Source organism: Bos grunniens, chromosome 12 (assembly GCF_055505025.1).
Source record: "Bos grunniens cultivar Pamir isolate PY7600 chromosome 12, Bosgru_T2T1.0, whole genome shotgun sequence".
In the NCBI taxonomy this organism is placed as follows: Eukaryota; Metazoa; Chordata; class Mammalia; order Artiodactyla; family Bovidae; genus Bos; species Bos grunniens.
This window is the reverse complement of record NC_141176.1, coordinates 52,820,751-52,845,296: the sequence shown is the minus strand read 5'-3', so window position 1 is coordinate 52,845,296 and position 24,546 is coordinate 52,820,751. Positions and strand designations below refer to the sequence as shown.

At 38.6% G+C, this 24,546-nt stretch overlaps 1 long non-coding RNA gene across 4 annotated transcripts in view; it reads right to left on the bottom strand.

Annotated features, from left to right (window-relative positions):
* Positions 1-24,546, bottom strand: part of LOC147361772 (uncharacterized) — a 117,846-nt gene that overhangs the window by 75,754 nt on the left and 17,546 nt on the right. For 2 of the 4 annotated variants that reach the window (XR_015138245.1, XR_015138247.1), the window contains exons 3-4: positions 17,617-17,670; positions 3,705-3,795 (exon numbers count right to left, since the gene is read on the bottom strand). This is a non-coding gene — a long non-coding RNA (uncharacterized LOC147361772). The remainder of the gene's footprint in view (positions 1-3,704; positions 3,796-17,616; positions 17,671-24,546) is intronic. The other 2 variants (XR_015138246.1, XR_015138248.1) reach the window with 1 other exon arrangement.

Sequence of the window (24,546 nt, the reverse complement as noted above, 5' to 3'; positions counted from 1 at the left end):
GATAGCCTTTCCCTTCTCTAGAGGATCTTCACAACGCAGGGATCGAACCCAGGTCTCCCACATTGCAGGCGGATTCTTTCCCAGATGAGCCACAGGGGAAGCCAAACTCTTTCTGACCCTTTGGATTGTAGCCTGCCAGGCTCCTCTGTCCATGATTATCTTGGCAAGAATTCTGGAGTGGGTTGCTATTTCCTCCACCAAGGGACTTTCCCAACCCAGGGGTGGAGCCCAGGTCTCCTGAGTTTGCTGCATTTCAGGTGGATTCTTTACCTGCAGAGCCGTCATCAGGGAAGCCCAAGTCACCTGAAGCCATAGCTTTAACAAGAACCGAGCTGAAATTCAAATCCAGAGGTACATCCTCCAGATTACAGGATCATTTTCACTGTATTCCCTAGAACTTGTGTGAGTTCATCCACATGTAAGTTTACCTCCAGGAGCGCATTGTAACTGTTCATTTGTGTGTTTATTTCTACACTAGTCTGTAAGCTCCTTGGGAGTCTTTTTGTGTTTGTAAGCACATTTCCTGGAAGACAGATGAATCCAACCACCAAATAACTAGATGGATGGATGGATGGATGGATGGATGGATGGATGGACGGACAGATAAAGGAGCATTTGATAGATTACTTGCATGGATTTTTCCAAAGGTCTATCCAATCACCTTTCAAGCAAATTGTAATACTCTTAAACATATTTCTGAATCTAATTAATCATACACACTTTTAAGTCAGTAAGAAATCTACCATAATTTTAAATTTAACAAATATAAAGTGAAAGTGAAAGTGTTAGTCACTCAGTCATGTCTGATTCTTTGTGACCCCATGGACTGTACCCCACCAGGCTCCTCTGTCCATGGAATTTTCCAGGCAAGAATACTGGAGTGTCATGCCCTTCACCAGGGGATCTTCCCGACCCAGGGATTGAACTCAGGTCTCCTGAATTGCAGGCAGGTTCTTTACCATTTGAGCTACCTGGGAATAAAGTTCTGAATAAAGTAATAAACAGCAAAATTCATGAATAGAAGCCCTACTCAGTGAGTTCCTTGCAGACAAAATTCATTGCGAATTTATCCTTTTGTCCCTAAATCCTGGCATATTTGGCAAACATATACTAAAAGTCTAATCGATCAACAGTTCTGATTAGAGTCATGCATGCCTGGCCTTGTAAGTAATAAAAACAGTCCAGTTCAGAAAATAACATTTTCTGGTGGACAAATACTTCTAGCTGATCCTTAAAGGAAGGGGAGAGGTAATATTTCACCACACAAAAGATCTGCATTTACTATCTTCATAATGAGATTCCAATGATGCCATCAGATGTCAAATTAAATGCTGATTATGGGCAAGAATGACATGAACATATCTAACCACTGGTACATATATGAGCACAAACTAGTCAGAACAGATATCATGACCCTGCCAAAGGATGTCTCAATAGGTAAGAATATATCAGTATTAATTACTAATCAAGTGCATTGTTAGGGCATAAGTAACAACACTGTTCATAGGTCCTTAGAGATAAAAAGCAGAGATGTGGTTGATGGCGAACAGAGAGAGATCAATAAGAGGATAGAGGACCACAGAACTAGGCTATAATGTGAGGACTTGTTTTGGGGAACAGAATTAACACAGTTTGCTAACCACATCATTCATATCAGCCTTGAAGCAAGGCACACATGTTATTAAAAAAGCTGAGCACATATCAGATGCTTGCATATTTGGTGCGGGGTGACCTAAATATTGGACTTCCCTGGTGGCTCAGACGGTAAAGCGTCTGTCTATGATGTGGGAGACCCGGGTTCGATCCCTGGGTTGGGAAGATCCCTTGGAGAAGGAAATGGCAATCCACTCCTGTACTATTGCCTGGAAAATCGCATGGACGGAGGAGCCTGGTAGGCTACAGTCCATGGGGTCGCAAAGAGTCGGACATGACTGAGCAACTTCATGTTTTTGTTAACCTAAGTATTGACCTAGAGGTTCTGACAAAGGATGGGATTGGTCCAATGGTCTCTGGGGTTAAATAGAACCTGTGTAGGTGGAGATTACTTGGTTCAGTTGTGACAAAAGGAGAATACCACTCAAAGTTCAAAAAGATTATCATATGTGTTTCTAGGAACAGCATCCTCTCTTTCTTCCCCCTTTTGTTTCTTTTCTGTTTGAATTAGATAGCATCAGTTCCTATTGCTTGCAATCAAAGAAAAACTGCTACATAAAATACTTTGCTTATTCTTGATACAATATCCCTAGTAATTCTTTCTAAGCCCATTAACTCTTTGAAGAACCAACTGCTTACTCATTAGGTATTGCCACAGATGTTCATGTAATTTGGAGTTTAGCTCTAAAATATTTTCATGCAAAATACTGGACAAGAACTACTTGAGTAAGATTTAGCAATAGAAGTAACAGAATTTTTCCTTATGATTTTATACTGAGAAAGGCATTATTGGTTATTGACCACTGCCAAGATCAAACACCCTCTTTCCATAACTCTATTCCTTGGTTTATGCTGCTTTTTCTCCCAGAAATGCCCTTCCCACTATCTTCACCTGCAGAAAACATATTTATCCTCAAATAACTGATGTAAATATCAGCTCTGCAAAGCCTAAACATCAACAACAATCTGCAAAGCCTTTCCTATTTCCCAAGATAGAACTAATTGCTTCACATCTGTGATTCCTGACAATGTTAGAACAATGTCTTCGTGTGCCTTGAACTTCAGATAACTGGACTCCTCAAAGAATTCATCTTAGCTTACCCAGGGCTACAACAAATGTTACAGGTTACATTTATGACTTACTGGTATAAAGATAAATATATAATATTGTATGTGCATGTGCTCAGTCACTGAATCATGTCCTACTCTTTGCGACCCCCATGGATTGTAGCCCACCAGGCTTCTCTGTTCCTGAGATTTCCCAGCCAAGAATACTGAAGTCGGTTGCCATGTCCTCCTCCAGGGAATCTTCCCGACCCAGGGATGGTACCCATGTTTCTTGAGTCTCCTGCATTGACAGGCTGATTCTTTAATACTGTGCTACCTGGGAAGCCCCATAATATTGTATACTACAACATTTTCTTTGACCTAAAGTTCATGTCTTTCCTCCAGTTTCAAAAGAGAGTAAAACATTTTCATTGACCTCTAAGAGTAGAGTGGATCCTTGGCACTGTACCTACTTTATGTAATGAATAAACTGCCCCTGTGTCTATGCTTTCATTTAAACTTTTTTCTCGCTTACATAATCCACAGCCTAAAGAGGCTTCTCTTAAGGAGAATAGGTTTCGTTTCAGAATAGAACCAACTTGGGAATAGAACCAAACTTGAGATACGGGTAAAATGATTCAGCCTCAAGGAGGTTCTCTTAAAGGAGTCTTATATTTTTTTGTATTTGGATGATTCAAGTATACAATAATTCTTTTAAGATTTTCAAACACATGGACAGTTGGCTAATTAAAAGTTTTCTCCAAAGGGGGAAAAAAATTAAGATAGAACTACAGGCATTAGCAGTCATTTGTTTTGTTTGGGGACATACCAATTTAGAGCAATATTTGAATTAATCTGAAATGAAATAATTAGCCTTGGCAATATGCTTTATGACTCACAAAGCAATTTCACAATTTAATTGGCACACCAAACCTGAAAGTTTGGTATCTTTCATTTTCATTTGATAGGCAGGAAAACAGCCTCAGATGGATTAAGTGACTTACCCAAGGTCACACAGCTGGTAGCAGAGTCTGGGACTCATGCCCAGTTTTTCTAATTCCAGAATCTTGTATTCTTTCCACTGCATCATGCTGCCTATAGAAAAAAAGCATCTGTGTAAAAACAAGCTTAAAAATATGGATCTCACATTTCTAAGTAGATTGATGTTCCTTTAGAAAGCCTAATGTCATTTCTGGAGATGTAATTAGATGTAATTGTGTTGTGGGTTTGGTTCTAAAATATTTTAACAAGAAGACGCTTGACAAAATTTATTTTAGATGAAAGTAAAAATTAACTGAACAATATTCTGAACTTGTGTGAAGTCTTATGGACAAAGAACTTTGGTCAAAATTTTGATTAAATATGTCAGAAATGTATAGATAGATTTATATTTTTTATTTCAAATTCCATGTCTTTGTTCTTTAGGTTGTTAGATTTCATTTTGCTTCCTTTCTCTTCTCAGTCATTTAAACCTCCCCTTGGAAGTAGACTCCTTTCATATCCTCTTTTGGTAAACAAGATAAAACAGACTTGACTGAGAGAGTTATCTTTTATCAATTCCTTTGCCCCTGAAATGGTAATTTCCTCACAAAGGAAACAACTGAAGGAAGGAAATGGCATTGAACAAGTCTGATCTTGAAAAAGGCAAAACTCCGTAAAGCATGAAGACTAACACCTTATCTAGAAAAAAAGGGAGGAGCTGTTAAAATTAGTCAGCAATGCATTCTTCACAAGAGAACTAGGCAAAACAAAGAATGAGATTTCAGAAGGACATGTCAACCGAATGCCAAGGGATACACAAATTGACTCTTTCAAGTATAAATCCAGTGGTTTCACAGTTCTGAGAAGTAGTTTGGCTGAAAAGAAATTATCTTAAGCCAAGTTTGCAAGGTCAAGAAGGGAATAATGGAATGATTGAATGGGAACATGTCATTTTGATTACCCAGAGAAGAAAGGTCAGGAAATAGTGATTAAGATTTTTCTGGAATGCATTTCTTTTTTTTTTTTTTTTTTTTATTTTTAAATTTTACATAATTGTATTAGTTTTGCCAAATATCAAAATGAATCCGCCACAGGTATACATGTGTTCCCCATCCCGAACCCTCCTCCCTCCTCCCTCCCCATACCATCCCTCTGGGCCATCCCAGTGCACCAGCCCCAAGCATCCAGCATCATGCATCGAACCTGGACTGGCAACTCGTTTCCTACATGATATTTTACATGTTTCATTGCCATTCTCCCAAATCTTCCCACCCTCTCCCTCTCCCACAGAGTCCATAAGACTGTTCTATACATCAGTGTCTCTTTTGCTGTCTCGTACACTGGGTTATTGTTACCATCTTTCTAAATTCCATATATATGCGTTAGTATACTGTATTTATGTTTTTCCTTCTGGCTTACTTCACTCTGTATAATAGGCTCCAGTTTCATCCACCTCATTAGAACTGATTCAAATGTATTCTTTTTAATGGCTGAGTAATACTCCATTGTGTATATGTACCACAGCTTTCTTATCCATTCATCTGCTGATGGACATCTAGGTTGCTTCCATGTCTTGGCTATTATAAACAGTGCTGCGATGAACATTGGGGTACACGTGTCTCTTTCCCTTCTGGTTTCCTCAGTGTGTATGCCCAGCAGTGGGGTTGCTGGATCATAAGGCAGTTCTATTTCCAGTTTTTTAAGGAATCTCCACACTGTTCTCCATAGTGGCTGTACTAGTTTGCATTCCCACCAACAGTGTAAAAGGGTTCCCTTTTCTCCACACCCTCTCCAGCATTTATTATTTGTAGACTTTTGGATCGCAGCCATTCTGACTGGTGTGGAATGCATTTCTGAAGTTTAAAAATATGTGTGTGCTATTTTACTCAGAAATAAAAATCAAATTAATTTCACAAATGTCTTCATTTTGCATGTCTTACTATGTGTTATTCTCTTCATTTGTGATATGAACACAATTAATTACACTGTAAACCTTCAAAATACACAAACTAATTTCATTTTACATTGTACATTCATCAACTTTTTGGTCTCTGGGTCACAAAACAGAAGGTATACTTCAGATGCAGCCTCTTGAAGCTAGTGCTAGCAGATTGATTGCTTTTTCTACAGCAGACATCCTAACCAGAGAGTCAGCAACTCACCCATAATGCTTCATTCCAACCCAGCTCAACGCAGCAATGAAGTCCCTGAAGCGATCTTTTGCACAATGCGCATTCCTTGTGCCCAGGCAATTACTGCCCTAGCCGTCAATGTCATTTGGAAATCAAAGAATAATATTTGCCCCCCCCTATATTTTACTGATTGGTACATGGAATGGTCCCCCAAATTTGATCGAACATTATTGGAACTAAGAGGAAATAGTCAATATAGATGGAATACTTCACAGGGCAGGTGGGTTTGGGGAAATACTTTCATGAACAATTTTATGGAAGGTCTGCTATGGGTCAGGCATGTGTCCAACACTATCGATACAGGATGAAAAAGACATAACCCCTAATCTTAAAGAGCTCAAAGGGACTATCTTTATCTTATCTCTAAAATATAGCACACTGATTGGCACGTCCTAGGTGCTTAATAAATCTTGGGTAAATCCCTGAAAGGCCTGCTTAGTATTGCAAAAAACCTGCTACAAACCCAGATAAATACATATGCAAGTTCCATGCAAGGTCAGAGGGAATAAGAGAAAGAATCATGCATGGAATGAAAGGCATAATAATAGATGCAGCTGTTATTAAACAACATGGAATAGAAATGCGATGTGAAAAAAATCATTAATCATGAAGTGAAAGACATAAGTAAATTATATCAGAGAGGAAAAGGGAAGCTAATGACGCTAGAAAATCAAAATATGTACAACAAAAATTTATAGTAGAAAACCAAAATTTACTTTGAAACCAAAAAGAACTTCATTGATAAATACACAATTTTGTGTCACTTAAAGTAAGAATTTAAAAACAAACTTTGGACTTTGATCATTAACAAAATCACTATTTTAAAGCTTCCATTTTTTTTCAACCATTTGATCTCCAGTATTAAACAATAATAGATTGTCAACCATTATTTTCCCATAGTATTCCTTATGTTTTAATATCTGTTTTGAAATGTAGGGAAAGAATGTTGTACTATAGACCCAGTAATGGAAACTGTCAAAGATAAAATTAGTAAAGAGCCACTTTAGGAAAAACAAGCACTCACATAATTTACTATTATCCCAGAAAATTGATTTTTTTTCAACTTTACTTTTAATAAAATTTCACAAAGCAATAACTGGTAATGATTTCCATAAGTCTAGTGAAGATAATTTTTTCATCTTCACAATAAAGTTTTCATTCATGTAAATTAATGGGACTAGAATCAGAAATTTAAGGAATTAATCAACCTGATTTATTGAAAGTTGCCAAAGTTCAGGGAGCAATTGGCAAATCAGACAAAGCTGAGAAGGAAAGAATTAGATATTTCAGATTTCAGTGTCATTTTGGCTATAGAAGCTTTTTGAACCAGGAAACATGATAAATCTTGAAAGAACAATTTTCACCTAGGCTTTATGATGACAGGCATTGTTGACAAGTAAATGAATACATGATTCTGACAAAGATTTCTTCATTCTTAATTGCTAAAATGCAGTGAACTATCAGAGTCATCTGCTGCTAAGATAGCTCTTAGTCTGTTAGTCCCTGTTACTACTAACAGAGACTTTTCTGTTCTCAAAGACCAACCATGTTCAAAACCTTTTCAAAGAACATCTGACTTCCGAAAAGCATATATTTATGGTTTCTTCATGCAGGAAAATAACAGAGGCATGACATAATGTTTTCCCAAAGACCTGCACAATACTAAATACATTTATTTAACTTTAAATTTTTTCGCTAACCAAAAAATTCTGACTTACAAAAGACAAATTTGACCTGCTCAGTGATATTATTTAGTGATAGGTGTTTAGATTTTATTTACTGTAATTTGGTCTTTCAACTGCTTAGCTACATAGACAATAGGTGAAATTTACAGTGACTCAAACATTTCACAAAATAACATATAAAGTTCTCAGATTATTGGAATAAGATATAGATCTGCTTTAAATCTATACCTACTTTATTCTTGTAAAAGCTAGTGGCAAAATACATATGCCAATAGTGTGGGGTTCCCTGGTGGCTCAGTTGGTAAAGGATCTGCCTGCAATGCAGGAGACCTGGGTTTGATCCCTGGGTTGGGAAGATCCCCTGGAGGATGTATGGCAACCCACTTCAGTATTCTTGCCTGGAGAATCCCCACAGACAGAAGAGCCCAGTGGGCTACAGAGAATCGCAGAGAATCGGGCACAACTGAGTGACTAAGCATACTCCAATGGTGTGATATTGCAGCCAAACTGTTAAGAAAATCTGGCTAAGTTTGATTCTACTCAATTATAAATTTCCATTTTCAAAAGATACAACAGTAACCATCAAAATTATTAAAATGTTCTATACATATAGACCCTTTATAGCTAGTGTACCTCAGGCCTGAATTAAGTTTTATTCTCCTTTAAAAAATAGATGTAGATCAATCAATTCATACTGGAAATAAAGGGATTAATTCCATTAAAAACAAAAAGAACAGTATCAGAAATAAGAACCTTTCCACTGGAAGCAAAGCAAGTATTTTTCACGATTCTGGGAAGAGAGTAGAAGATGTCAATGTTCTGAAGATAAAAAGGGAAATCTACCCAAGAACAAATGACCTACAGAATTACCCTCTCACACACACTCAAAATATTGTTTGACCATGTCTGGACATCTTATGGCCCAAGCAAACTGAGCTATAAAATTAATCATCACAAATGACATTTTTAAAGTACTGAAATAAAATTCTATTTTTCAAGGAAAATGTTCTCTAAAAATTACCCAAAAAGGCATTTTCAGAAAAACAAAAACAGAAAGATTTAATTTATAGTAAACCACACTAAAAGAAACACTGAATGAAGTTCTTCAGACATAAGAAAAACAATTCCAGATTAAAAGTATGAAAATTCAAGGAAGAATAAAACATCATTGAAAGGAGAAATGTGTTGATAAATCTAAGTTAATATTAAATAATTAAAAATATTTTCTAAGGCCTAAATACATAACAGCATTTCCAAAAAAAAAAAAATGTTATGCACTAATATGTAAAGGATGCATGTTATAACCTCTAGAGTAATATGAAAAGGATGATAAAAGAATGTGCACACAGCTAGCAGCTGGGGGAGAATAGAATGCTAATGAATGAATGAATAATGAGATATAATTTCTTGTCAATAAGAAAAAGAGAGGAAATGGAAGATAGATCAGGGAAAATGAGAAAAACAATATTAATGTGGTAAATTTAAGCTCAAATATGTCACTATTGCATTAAAGTTAAATGGACTAAATATCCTAATTAAAGGACAGAGTAAACTTTTAAAAATAAGAGATATAACTTCAATGTTAGAGAAATTACAACGGAGGTTGTCTTGTTCAGGCTTTATAAGTAGGAGAGGAGGCCTCTGATTGACTTCTGACCATGCCTAAACCCTGCCTGGACCACAGCCCTGACTTCAAGCACACAAACTGTTACCATAAAGTCAAGCCTTGTTTTAAATAAGCAAGAGGGTGGGTCTTGGAATCTCAAGCCCTGGAGGCCTGGCCAACCCTCCAGGGTCTAAGACTTATAACTTAAGAGGTAAAACAAACAGCACTGTAAAAGTTAAAGGAAAACCCGAACTGCAATTTTGCATTATAAATGCAAAATGGGATTATAAATGGGAGTCCCCAAAACTGCAATTTGAAGTCTCAACCGTGGGGTGGACATATTACCTGGGACCCTTTCCCAATTGGGACTCAGATTGCTATTAACAAGGGACTTTGCAGCACTGTTCAAGTCTGGATATAGGTCAGCCCAATTTGGTGATGTAAACACTGTTACTTCTCTCTATTGTTTCTATTTCTTTTCTTTTAATAATTGTATATTGAAATTGTCAAATAATCTTCTATGAAAAATGGAAATTGTTTATTTGTCTGTAATGAATGTTTTCTTTTGTCAACAAATCCTTTGAACCTAAAATGAAAGTAAAACTTTTGACAAAACATCTGACATAAAAATTACTGAAACTAAAAGAATGGAAAAGATTTCACAAATAAAAGCAATAGAAAAATGAAACTGTAAGAGTTATAATTATTAGACAAATAGACCTTAAGACAATAAGGTTTCCTAGAGATAAAATGTGTTCCTACTGTTAAAAGGGACAGTTGGAAAGAAAGATATAAAAAAGGTAAATTTGTATGCATCAGATAACACAGTTTCAAAATACAGAAATAAAAATTTGCAGAACTGAAAAGGAGAATAAGACAAATCCACAAAGTGTGATACTTTAACACAATTCTCTTAGTTACTAATAGAATAACTGTGGAAAAATATTAACAGATAGAGAAGATTTGAATAACATCATTCATAAATTTGGAGCTTCCCTTGTGGCTCAGACAGTAAATTATCTGCCTGCAATGCAGGAGACTTGGGAGACCCAGGTTCAATCCTTAGAGAAGGGAATGGCTACCCACTCCAGTATTCTTGCCCGGAGAATTCCATAGACAGACAAACCTGGTGAGCTACATACAGTCCATGGGGTCACAAAGAGTCAGACACGACTGAGCAACTAAACTTATACACACTGATGATTAATAAATTTGACATAATAGACATATTTAAAGCATTGTATTCAACAAATAAGAATATACATGCTTTCAAAGTGCATATGGAACATGAAAAATTGAAGCTAGGCTGGGCCATGTAGTCAGCAAGTGCTCTCTGACTACAGTGGAATTAAGCAAGAACTTAGTAAGAAAAAATAAGTTTTAAACCCTAGTCTATTTATTATCTCCAAAACTTCTAAATAACTAATGAGTCAAAGAGAAAATCACAATAAATATCAGACAATTTTTAAACTAAGTGATAATTAAAATAAAATATATCAGGAATATGTAAAATGAACTAAAATAATTCTTAAGAGGAAATTTTATAGCCTTAAATACATATTTAGATAAAAAAGACTAAAGTCAATGATGTATATACCAACATAAAGAATTTAGAAAAATAGCAAAAATTAAACAAATAAAAAGGAAAACATATTTTAAAAACAGAGGCTAATAAAAATTTTTAAAAAGTCAAACAGTTCTTTGAAAAAAATAAAATGTGTGAATCTCTAGCACAGCCAATTAAGACATGAGAAAAAAAATCACAAATAATCACTACAGGAAGGAAAATGGGGACATCAGTACAAATGCTGGAGTCATTAATAAAATAAATAATAATGAGAGATTACTAACAACCTTTTGTCGATGAATTTGAAAATGTAGATGAAGTGCTCAAATCCTAGAAAAACACAATATACCAAAATTCATTTAAGAATAAATACAATGAATAGTCTTATATATATTAAAGAAATTCAATCCAAAATTTGGAACCATCCCAAGAAAAACAAAAGACAAAATATACCTCCAGGTTCAAATTACCCAACAGGTGAAGTTAAGAAAGAAAGAGCACTAATTTCTTCCAGCAAATCAAAAACAGAGAAAACTAGCAACTCAGTTATGAAGCCATCATAATTTTTAGACCAACAGCTGACAAGGAAGTTGTAAGACAGAAAACTACAGGTGAGTCTCTGTCAAAAACACAGATGTAAAAGTTTAGACAAAGTATTGTCTTCTGCATTGCAGGCAGGTTCTTTACCATCTGAGCCACCAGGGAAGCCCTGTAAAATATTAATCAATATATAAAAAGTATTTGACCAAGATGGGGGTTTTGCTAGGAATTCAAAGGTGGTGTCACATTTGAAAAATCAATAAATATAATTTATTATATTACAGAACAGAGTAGAAAAAGAATGTTATAGTATATTCAAGAAAACTAATTGATCATTTTTAAAACCCATTTGGGATTTAAATAAATAGTCATTTAAAAAAAAATTTAACAAGCCAAAACCAGAAGGCATTTCCTCACTTTGAATCTGGGCTGGTCTTTGTGACTTTCTTGACCAATAGAAGATGGTAGAAGTAACTCTAGGACTTCTAGGCTTGAAACTTCCACCCAACATTTCCTGAATGCTACCATCTAATTTCAACTTTACTGAGACCACCATGCTGGAGAGGACATGTGTGCTGTGGTGAATAGTCACAAATGAGCCCAGACTTCTAGCCATCCCTACCAAGAAGATACATGTGAGAAAAACCATCTACCAGCTGAATATCTCAAATTCAAATTGACCTTCATCAATATCATGTGAAACAAATGAATTTCTCAGGGTTATGGGCTTTCCTTTTCCTATTTGGAACCAGTCTGTTGTTCCATGTCCAGTTCTAACTGTTGCTTCCTGACCTGCATACAGGTTTCTCAAGAGGCAGGTCAGGTGGTCTGGTATTCCCATCTTTTTCAGAATTTTCCACAGGTTCTTGTGATCCACACAGTCAAAGGCTTTGGCATAGTCAATAAAGCAGAAATAGATTTTTTCTGGAACCCTCTTGCTTTTTCGATGATCCAGCGGATGTTGGTAATTTGATCTCTGGTTCCTCTGCCTTTTCTAAAACCAGCTTGAACATCTAGAAGTTCACAGTTCACGTATTGCTGAAGCCTGGCTTGGAGAATTTTGAGCATTACTTTACTAGTGTGTGAGATGAGTGCAATTGTGCGGTAGTTTGAGCATTCTTTGGCATTGCCTTTCTTTGGGATTGGAATGAAAACTGACCTTTTCCAGTCCTGTGGCCACTGCTGAGTTTTCCAAATTTGCTGGCATATTGAATGCAGCACTTTCACAGCATCATCTTCACGATTTGAAATAGCTCAACTGGAATTCCATCACCTCCACTAACTTTGTTCATAGTGATGCTTTCTAAGGCCCACTTGACTTCACATTCCAGGATGTCTGGCTCTAGGTGAGTGATCACACCATCATGAGGATATCAGCCCTGGGATTTTCTTTGGAAGGAATGATGCTAAAGCTGAAACTCCAGTACTTTGGCCACCTCATGCGAAGAATTGACTCATTGGAAAAGACTCTGATGCTGGGAGGGATTGGGGGCAGGAGGAGAAGGGGACGACAGAGGATGAGATGGCTGGATGGCATCACTAACTCGATGGACGTGAGTCCGAGTGAACTCCGGGAGTTGGTGATGGACAGGGACGCCTGGCGTGCTGTGATTCATGGGGTTGAAAAGAGTCGGACACAACTGAGCGACTGACCTGACCTGACCTGACCTGATGGGCTTTCCTGGTGGTTCCGTCAGTAAGGAATCCACCTGCAGTGTGGCAGACCTGGGTTGGATCCCTGGGTTGGCAGGATCCCCTGGAGGAGAGCATGACAACTCATTCCAGTATTCTGGCCTGGAGAATCCCCATGGACAGAGGAGCCTGGCAGGCTGCAGTCTATGGGGCTGCAGAGAGTCGGACACGAGTGAGAGACTAAGCACACACACACATGTTCACTAAAAGTATAGGAATTGATGAAAAGTCAAGTGTATCTTGACGGGGTGATGAACGTTACCGATCATTTTCTGATTAGCTGTGCAAGATGAGATGTCAGAAACAGCTATAACTACACAGATCATCTATTTCCTTCACTACAACAAAGTTAGAAAACATTTTGTACAAAATCTCAGATTGTAAATATTTTAGGCTTTGTGGGTCAAGAGGCAAAAATGGATATTATATATAAATTATATAGAAGTGAGAAAACAAGCGTATAAAAAATTTTTATTTAAAATATGGGAATTCCATGGTGGTCCAGTGGTTAGGACTCTGTGCTTCCATTGCCAAAGACCTAAGCTCAGTCCCTGGTCAGGGAACTAATATCCTATAAGCTGTGTGGAACATCAAAAAAATAAAAATATCATAATATTAACTGAGTATAATTTTTTGTAATACAGGTCTTCTAACAAGATGAATGGAATTCTTTTGCCAGTGATTGCTGAAATGGGGGTCAAAATTAGTGTGTCCTGTCATCAAATAAATGGCAAACGTTCTTCTATAGAAAATACTCTTATTTCTCAGGTGATACAAAAACAGACAGCAGGAGGATTTGGCTCACAGTCTGTCGTTTGCTGGACTTCCCAGGTGGCACAATAGTAAAGAATCCATCTGCGGGTGTGGGAGATGCAGGAGACTACAGTTCAATCCCTGGGTTGGGAAGATCCCCTGAAGGAGGAAATGGCAACATGCTCCAGTATTCTTGCCTAGGAAATCCCATGGACAGAGGAGCCTGGTGGGCTACAGTCATGGTGTTGCAGAGTCGGACACAACTGAGCATGCACGTAGCTGCTGTAGTTTGCCAATGCCTGCACTTCAATACAAAAGAGCTGAATACTTTCTTTGAAGCTTCTCTGCAATTAGGTAAAAGCACAGAGCCAGTTTGTTGCTGTTTTATATGCTCTTCTGTTGCTTTGGAGCAGAGCAGGGCAGATCTACAAAGACTGGTTGGGTAACTTCATGTGATTACTGAGATATATGGGTAAGGGAACAAGAAAATTTTCCCTTCAGGCTTTTCTTTACATTTTTCACATTTCTTGAAATTTTCCCCATCTCTCAGGCATAGAATCTTAGAGTTGGCTCTATCCCCAATTTGGGGGATAATTTGTGCCTTAAGACTCAGGTGAGTCATACTCCAGCTATAAAAATCTCTCTGTAGCCAAGTTTAGGCATCTTTACTGTAAAAAAAAAAATTTTTTTTCCAATCTCAATTATTTAAGTTGTGATTAAAATGGCTTTTAATTTAATTAAAATAGAGAACAGTTATTTCTGAGCAAGTATACTCTCAACACCTTCAGGACAGCCCTAGATATCAATTTCCATCTTATCCTCTACGTGCGTGTCAATGCCTCCTTGATTACAGGAAGTGTATTGCTAAGAAACCCATTGTACTGGCTCTAAGACAAAACCAACACCATCCGTGAAAACAGTTTTGTCGTATAGTTATTTCCTACCTGCAATTAGCCAAGGGGTTTTTGTTAAAACCCAATAGACGCCATGTGTAGAACAATGTGATTTGGGATGAATCAACATTCTTAGAAAACTTCGAGTTCAGTCGCTCAGTCATGTCTGACTCTTCACGACCCCATGAATCGCAGTATGCCAGGCCTCCCTGTCCATCACCAACACCCGGAGTTCAGTCAGACTCATGTCCATCGAGTCAGTGATGCCATCCAGCCGTCTCATCCATCTCATCCTCATCTCATCCTCAGCCTTCTCCTCCTGCCCCCAATCCCTCCCAGCATCAGAGTCTTTTCCAATGAGTCAACTCCTCCCATGAGGTGGCCAAAGTACTGGAATTTCAGCTTCAGCATCATTCCCTCCAAAGAAATCCCAGGGATGATCTCCTTCAGAATGGACCGGTTGGATCTCCTTGCAGTCTAAGGGACTCTCAAGAGTCTTCTCCAACACCACAGTTCAAAAGCCTCAATTCTTCAGCGCTCAGCCTTCTTCACAGTCCAACTCTCATATCCATACATGACCACTGGAAAAACCATAGCCTTGACTAGACGAACCTTTGTTGGCAAAGTAATGTCTCTGCTTTTGAATATGCTATCTAGGTTGGTCATAACTTTCCTTCCAAGGAGTAAGCGTCTTTTAATTTCATGGCTGCAGTCACCATCTGCAGTGATTTTGGAGCCCCAAAAAATAAGTCTGACACTGTTTCCACTGTTTCCCCATCTATTTCCCATGAAGTGATGGGACCAGAGGCCATGATCTTCGTTTTCTGAATGTTGAGCTTTAAGCCAACTTTTTCACTCTCCACTTTCACTGTCATCAAGAGGCTTTTGAGTTCCTCTTCACTTTCTGCCATAAGGGTGGTGTCATCTGCATATCTGAGGTTATTGATATTTCTCCCAGCAATCTTGATTCCAGCTTGTGTTTCTTCCAGTCCAGCGTTTCTCATGATGTACTCTGCATGTAAGTTAAATAAGCAGGGTGACAATATACCTTGACGTACTCCTTTTCCTATTTGGAACCAGTCTGTTGTTTCATGACCAGTTCTAACTGTTGCTTCCTGACCTGCATACAGGTTTCTCAAGAGGCACATCAGGTGGTCTGGTATGCCCATCTCTTTCAGAATTTTCCACAGTTTATTGTGATCCACACAGTCAAAGGCATTGACATAGTCAATAAAGCAGAAATTGATGTTTTTCTGGAACTCTCTTGATTTTTCCATGATCCAGCAGATGTTGGCAATTTGATCTCTGCTTCCTCTGCCTTTTCTAAGACCAGATTGAACATCTGGAAGTTCACGGTTCACTTATTGCTGAAGCCTGGCTTGGAGAATTTTGAGCATTACTTTACTAGCATGTGAGATGAGTGCAATTGTGCAGTAATTTGAGCATTCTTTGGCATTGCCTTTCTTTGGGATTGGAATGAAAACTGACCTTTCCAGTCCTGTGGCCACTGCTGAGTTTTCCAAATTTGCTGGCATATTGACTGCAGCACTTTCACAGCATCATCTTTCAGGATTTGGAATAGCTCAACTGGAATGCCATCACCTCCACTAGCTTTGTTTGTAATGATGCTTTCTAAGGCCCACTTGACTTCACATTCCAGGATGTCTGGCTCTAGGTAAGTGATCACACCATCGTGATTATCTGGGTCGTGAAAATCTTTTTTGTACAGTTCTTCTGTGTATCCTTGCCACCTCTTCTTAATACCTTCTGCTTCTGTTAGGTCCATACCATTTCTGTCCTTTATAGAGCTCATCTTTGCATGAAATGTTCCCTTGGTATCTCTAATTTTCTTGAAGAGATCTCTAGTCTTTCCCATCCTATTGTTTTCCTCTATTTCTTTGCATTGATCGCTGAGGAAGGCTTTCTTATCTCTTCTTGCTATTCTTTGGAACTCTGCATTCAGATGCTTATATCTTTCCTTTTCTCCTTTGCTTTTCACTTCTCTTCTTTTCACAGCTATTTGTAAGGCCTCCTTAGACAGCCATTTTGCTTTTTTGCATTTCTTTTCCATTGGGATGGTCAAACTTCCAGTAACTCCTACTAAAAATTGTACACTATCATTAAACCAATTGACATGGCCCCAGCAAATACTTTTTAGACAACCAAATTCAGTTACTTTACAACTGCAACAGAACTATGTTAGGGGGTGAAAAAAGCATTTTAACTGGCATTACTAAGCATCCTTCCATTCTCCCACTTTAGTTCTTTGCTTGAAAAGATTAATTTTGCCCCACTAATACTACTATTTGGGATTTGAGAACTAAATTATTTCAAAATTTAGTAGCACAATTTTTCTAGAATGATACAGTGATGTATAAGATACAGAAATGTATAAGGTACAAAATTAGCAAATACTTATGCAAACAAATAAACTAAAAGTGGAATTTCTTCATTTTTTTCTATGCCTGGAAATTCAGAGTTGCTTATACTTATTTGTCCTTCAAACTCTTGATATGCTCCAGTCCATGAGGTCGCTAAGAGTCGGGCACGACTGGAGCGACTTCACTTTCACTTTTCATTTTCATGCGTTGGAGAAGGAAATGGCAACCCACTCCAATGTTCTTGCCTGGAGAATCCCAGGGACAGGGGAGCCTGGTGGGCTGCTATCTGCGGGGTTGCACAGAGTCGGACACGACTGAAGCGACTTAGCAGCAGCAGCAGCAGCATGTATTAAGGCCTTCTAATGAGTGAGTTGGCATTCCCAGGTGGTGCTACTGGTAAAGAACCTGCTTGCCAGTGCAGGAGATATAGGAGACAAGGGTTTGATCACTGAGTTGGGAAGATCCTCTGGAGGAGGACATGGCAACCCACTCCAGTATTCTTGCCTGGTGAATCCCATGGACAGAGGAGCCTGGAGGGCTACAGTCCATAGGGTCACAAAGAGTTGGACATGATTGAAGCAATTAGCATTTATGAATGAGTGAGTTATCATGTGTACATATCTTACCTCCCTTAGCAGGGACTTTCCAGGGCCCAGGTCCACATTTTTCCATCTGCAGCACTAGAATAATATGGGTCAAATTAGGTTGATTAAATCACCAGCTCCAGTGAGTTCCCACCATTCTGAGAATTCCCACTTTACTGACAGGGCAATGAAAAGACTATACGTACAGGATTACATCTTGGCTGCAGCTGACTTAAATTTGGGGTGGGTCTTTTCTCTGGAACATATCAGTTAGGACTCTAAGGAACATAGCATGTTTTGCTCACCTTACACGCTAATATATCATCCTCTTTCTATTGAAACAGCTTCTCCTATGAGAACAATAAGCATTTCAAAATATTTTGCTATGGGTTTTTAAATTTTTGCTTGTTTGTTGTCTTGTTTTTGCCTCCACAAAGATGCATTCATATCTGTAAGCCTGACAATTCTAAGAACACAAGAGAATCTGTTTACTTCTAAAGGGCCAATTCATCAGAAGGCTTGTTAGCCGCTGGCTTTATTTGTTACCTGGGAATGGAATTGAGAAACTGCACAATGATGACTGCCTTTCATAAAAGGACACAAGCATGCTCCACAATTTTATTTACCATTTCCACACTACTTCATCAGGATTGTTCCATTTGCCTCAGTGTGCTCTGGGAGGGATGGCCCAGCCTTAAAAGTAATCACACATGGCAAAAGAAGTTCTTTGTCAGTCATTTGATTTTTAAGTGAATTTTATTTGCAGTATCTGGAGTATCTCACTCTGCTTTGAATTTTCCCAAAGCAATTTATTTGCATCTTTTATGACCTTTACTGTGTGTTGTGGGCTGAGTTATGTTCTCTCAAAATTCATGTGTTGATACAGATGGCCAGCAGACACAGGGAAAATGCTCAATATTGCTAATTATTAGAGAAATGCAAATCAAAAGTACAAGAAATATCACCTCACACTGGTCAGAATGGCTATCATCAAAAAGTCTACAAACAGGAAATGCTGCAGAAGGTGTGGAAAAAAGGGAGCCCTCCTACACTGTTGGTGGGAGTGCAAATCAGTGCAGCCATTGTGGAGAATGGTATGGCAGTTTCTTTAAAAACTCAAATCAGAGCTACCATATGTCCAGAAATTCCACTCCTGGGCATATATCTGGAGAAAACTTTAATTCAAAATGATGTGTGCAAGCATATATCATATATGCATACATCATTCATATACATATGAATAACTGAATCACTTTGCTGTCCACTTGAAACTAACACAACTTTGTGAATTATACTTCAATTAAAAAATTCATATGTTGAAGTCCAAGTCTCTAGTGCCTCATTTATGGCTGTATTTGGAAATAGGATCTTTAAAGAGGTAATTAAGGTAAAATGATGTCATTAGAGTGGGCCTTAATTCAATATGCACTCAGTCTCTCAGTTGTGTCCGACCCTTGGCAGCCCCATGGACTCTAGCCCTCCAGGCTCCTCTGTCCATGGAATTTTCCAGGCAAGAAGACTTGAGTAGGGTCCGTATTAGAAGAGATTAGGATGCAGACATGCAGAGAAGGAAGGCCATGTGAAGGCAAAGGCTGAAGACAACCATTTAAAGAAAAAAGAAGAAGAAGACAATCATTTGCAAGCCAAGGAGAGAAGCCTAAGGAAAAAAAAAAAAAAAGCTCCATCAACACCTTGATCTTGGACTTCCAGCCTCCAAAACTGTGAGAAAATGATGTGTGTTGTTTAAGCTGCCGATCTGTGGTACTTTCTTATGGGAGCTCTAGAAAATGAATATAGTACGCCACCTTGGGTAATAGTATTTATGCATATAAACTAGTTACTGGGCTTCCCCAGTGGTGCAGTGATGAAGAATCTGCCTGCCAATGCAGGAGACACAGGAAATACAGGTTTGATCTTAGGTCAGGAAGATCCCCTAGAGGAGGAAATGGCAACCTACTCCAGTACTCTTGCCTGGAGAATCCCATGACAGAGGAGCCTGGTGGGCTATAGTCCATGGACTCACAAAAAGTCAGACACAACTGAGCATGAACACATACGTGAACTCCTAGGGATTAACCTCATGAATCCTTTGGAAACAAAGTCCACGTCATAAACATTTATGTCCTCTATGTTCCTTTGCAGACAGTACATATTTAATAAAAATAAGCTGAGTGAATACATTTATTAATTATAAAATATAGAAAACGGTACAAGATTTATCTAGAAAAATATTTTGAAACAAGCTTAGAAATATACTTCTAAAAAGGACATTTACTATTTAAACACAGTACTAAGGAAAAGGGTTTAAATGTATTATTATCTTTTACAATGAATAATACCTTTTATCATGTTAAGACCTTGAGAGGTATTCAATATATGCAATAATTATATTAGTTTCTAATTAGCTTCTAATAACAAATTAGTGTCTTAAAACAACATGAATTTTATTCTCTTACAGTTAAGGCTTCCCTGGTGGCTCAGGTGGTAAAGAATCTGCAATGTAGGAGACCGGGGTTCAATCCCTGGATTGGGAAGGTCCCCTGGAGAAATGAATGGCCACCCACGACAATCTTCTTGCCTGAAGAATCCCATGGACAGAGGAGCCTGGCAGGCTACAGTCCACGGGGTCGCAAAGAGTTGGACATGACTGAGTGACTTCCACTCCACTCCACAGTTCAAGAAGTCAGAAGTCTACAATCAAGATGTTGAAAGGACCAGTTCTTTACGGAGGCTTTAGGAGAGAGTCTGTTTACTTTCCTTTTCCAGCTTCTAGAGGCTGCCTGCATTCTTAGGCTTCTGGCTCCTTCTTCAATGTATGAAGGGTATCCCTCTTACCTCTGGTTCTGTTAACACAGCTCCAGCTTCCCTGGTGGCTCAGAGGGTAAAGCATCTGCCTGTGATGTGGGAGACCCAGGTTCAATCCCTGGGTCAGGAAGACCCCCTGGAGAAGGAAATGGCAACCCACTCCAGTATTCTGGCCTGGAGAATCCCATGGACAGAGGATCCTGGTGGGCAACAGTTCATAGGGTCTCAAACTGAGACATGACTGAGCCACTACCCTTTCTTTTTTTCTTTCTGTTCTTTGTCTCTCCTTATAAAAATTCTTGTGATTACATTGGACCCACCTAGATAATACATTATTACCACTCCAGTGAAAAATCTTTAACTTAATCACACATCTGCTATGTTTCTTTAACCATGTAAGGTAACAACATACTCATAGGTCCTAGCAATTATACATGTACCTCTTGGGAGGCGGGTTCCCCGGTGGCGCTAGTGGTGAAGAAACCGACTGTCAGCGCAGGAGACGTAAGAGGCAAGGGTTTGATCCCTGGGTCAGGAAGATTCCCTGGATGAGAGCATGGCAACCCACTCCAGTATTCTTGGCTGGAGAACCCCATGGACAGAGGAGCCTGGAGGATGTGCCTGCCGCAAACTTGGGCAGGCTCTGGATCCAGTAATGCTGTAATGGAGGCAAGTGAAGAGGCCAAGACAGCCTCGGGACTGCACAGAAAAGGAAAGGCAGAAGGGAACTTGTGATGAAGTGAGTACCAAAAAAGGCAGCTGGACAGGCTGAGGGCTAGTGTGTAAAAAGATATGTCACACTCTGGTGTGGTCTAACCACAGGGAAGCAAAGGTTACTCCAAGTTTCCATTAAGTTCTCTATCACCATAGGTTAACTTTCAGTTTGTTTAGTGGGATGGAGACGTGAAAAGTATATACCTGCTAAATTTGAAAATTAATTCCATTCAGACCACAACTTCTGGCTATCATTCCAGATCAATGTCCTAAAAAGCATTTAACTATACAGAGGTATCATTTTTAAATGATACACTATTTGATGTAGCTTAACTACTTTTAACAGAACTGCTGAGAATGTGATACCATTAGATTTCGGAGATCTGTATATAATATATATAATTGTATCCAATGTAGGAAGCATGAATTTTAATAATTTACTCAGAGACCATGATCAGTTAGGTACCCTAGAGGGGATGTTATACAAATACAAAACAAGTAAAACTAGATAAAAAACGGAGACATCACTTTGCTGACAAAGGTCCATATAGTGAAAGCTATGGTTTTCCCATTAGTCATGTATGGATGTGAGAGTTGGACCATAAAGAAGGCTCGGCACCAAAGAATTAATGCTTTTGAACTGTGGTGTTGGAGAAGACTCTTGAGAGTCTCTTGGACTGCAAGGAGACCAAACCAGTCAATCCTAAAGGAAATCAACCCTGAATATTCATTGGAAGGACTGATGCTGAAGCTGAATTTCCAATACTTTAGCCATATGATGCTAAGAGCTGACTCATTGGAAAAGACCCTGGTGCTGGGAAAGATTGAAGGCAGGAAGAGAAGGATACAACAGAGGTTGAGACGGTGGGATGGCATCACCGACTGGATGGACGTGGTTTAAGCAAGCTCCAGGAGATGGTGAAGGACAGGAAAGTCTGGAGTGCTATATTCCACAGGTTGCAAAGAGTCGGACACAACTGAACCACTAAACAACAACAACCAAGTAAAAACCAGAGCAATATTGGTTTTGAGAATAGATGGTGAATTTGGCTTTTTGTTGTTGTTTTGTTTTGCCACAATTTCCCCAATTCATCCTCTTCCTAAATAAGTCCAACCTTATAGCCATAGGAAGTAAACACACTTTATGAATCTCTTAGATCTTTTTTCTCTGACAAATGAAGGGATTGAATTAAGGATTGAATTGATTGCATCAATCACTCTGACTCTTGGGTTCTATGATTTTAAGTCTGTGCGTCCTCATTACCCACATGACAAAACCCCATTGTGGTGAATTTCATATAAGCTTTACAATTTTTAATCAAAATAAAATGTTAGATGGGAGTTGAATACTAGAGTTCACATATTGTGCCTTCATAGCTTCAAGACAGAATAGCCAAAAGAGAAAGATTATTAAGAGAAAAGAAAATCTTGGAACTCTTTATTAAAAAGGAAGGAACATCAATTTCCTTCTATTCCAGTCTATCTTCTTACAAGCGCCTGGGTGCTGCCTGTGTAGTGAATGCTCTGGGAATTCAGGTGTATTTTCTCAGTAAGAGTTGAAATGTAAGTGAGGCAAGAAAGCAAAAATGGGAGAATGGTTGTTAGTCGACGTTTTTGACAAAAGAATTGGAGAACCACATACCTCAACCATTTGCATGAATTATGCAGCACAAATAGCACACAAACAGGCTATCTTGAACACAGGTGACAAAGACCAAGGAGAACATTTATAAAGCAGAGTACAGAGCCCACAGAAAACTGTGAGTCATTAGTGGAAGCAGAGAAATAACTTTGTTATGGCAAACTCTTTTTTGTAACTGTTTTCTTATAACCACACATTTAACTCTAAATCTCTAAATGCTCTCTTATCTGGCTGAGACCTTGCCTGGCCACCTGCACTGGGTATCCCTAGAGCCCACTGGCTGGGTGTAGAAAAGACCAAAGCATGTTTGCAAAGAAGAACAGATGGGGGCATGTGCCCGTAGGCAGTTCTGTCTTCCCAGAAGAACCAGCTTGTTCTGGCAGAAGGGTTTAGAAAATGAGCTGAAGGAATTACTCTGTTGAGACAAAGCAAAAACGTCACCATTTCCTCTTTCACATGCATAAATGGAAGCTATAATCTTTTGTTTTCTGTATTACAAAAAGCCAGTAAACAAGTAGCATATCTACAGTTTTCTATTAACATAACTGAGAGTGACTTTCATTAGATTTCGTAGTTAATGAACTGGGTGTCTTGGAATTAGATGGGGGCAGGCATCTTTATTTCACTCAAGAATGTCTAAAATAAAACAAATTTGGCCATGGATGCTACTAAAATCCCTTCAAAAACAAAATACCCGCTGACCATTAACCAAAGTTTGACCCATGATGAAGACAATGATTTTACAGACAAAACAAATGGAAAATTTAAGTAATTACCTAATTATTTTTATCAAAGGCATCGTATGAGCCACTCAGATGACCAACGTTTGCTTTTCTCCTCTTTACATCAGATACGTAATGTGGAAAATCTAGGTAATTTCCCTTACCGCATAGGCATTATCAACTCAAAGGACGTGAGTTTGAGCAAACTCTGGGAGACAGTGGACAGAGAAGCCTGGCATGCTGCCATTCATGGGGTCACAAAGAGTCAGACATGACTGAGCAACTGAACAACAACAAAGTAAGTCTGTAGTTTTTCAGGAAAAACTACATTCTCTAGTGAGATCCAAATTAAAAAAAAATTCATTCATTCATTTTTCTGACTTGTTTTTCATCACCTCATCATTGACCTCAGGGACAAGCTTGGCACCTTACTAATGGACAGGTATTCTTCCTCATACCAGGTATGCCAATTACAAGGGAAGCTAGAGAAAATAAAATTGAAAGGATACAGGCAATTGATCCTCAACGTAGCTGCTCTGAATCTGCTTAAGGCAGGCTGGGAGATATAGCCATGGACGGAAATCCAAGTTGCTCAAACACTTTTGCAACTTCGTAGTATCATAGCACTTTGGGTCTCAAAAATCCTAACACACAAATGTGAACAAGGAGCAAGATCTAACTCTCTCATGGCCTGGCTTGCCCTGGTGGAGAGGTTTAAAGTGTCCAAGAGGAGAGACGAATGACATGTCCTGCAGGCAATTGCATACCTATGAATATTAGGTATTCATATATCTGTGGCTATGATTTCTTTAGAGAGTTTTAAATATTAGATATTCACATTATGAATTTTGTCCTTCTGAATGGAGTTTTTGAAAATGAATGAGAAGCAAGGTCTTCAAGTTTAAAAATTTAGAATGGGAAACCTGAGTACAGCTAGGCTAGGTTTCTAGCTAAGGGCAGATCGATAGGCTTTCAAATCAACTGAAACGAGTGATGATCTTCTATGAGTGCTGAAAAGAGCTAATCTAAAACTCATGGCCATCAGATAGCTGCATGAAGGAACAATAAAGCACTGTCGTTGTGGAGGTC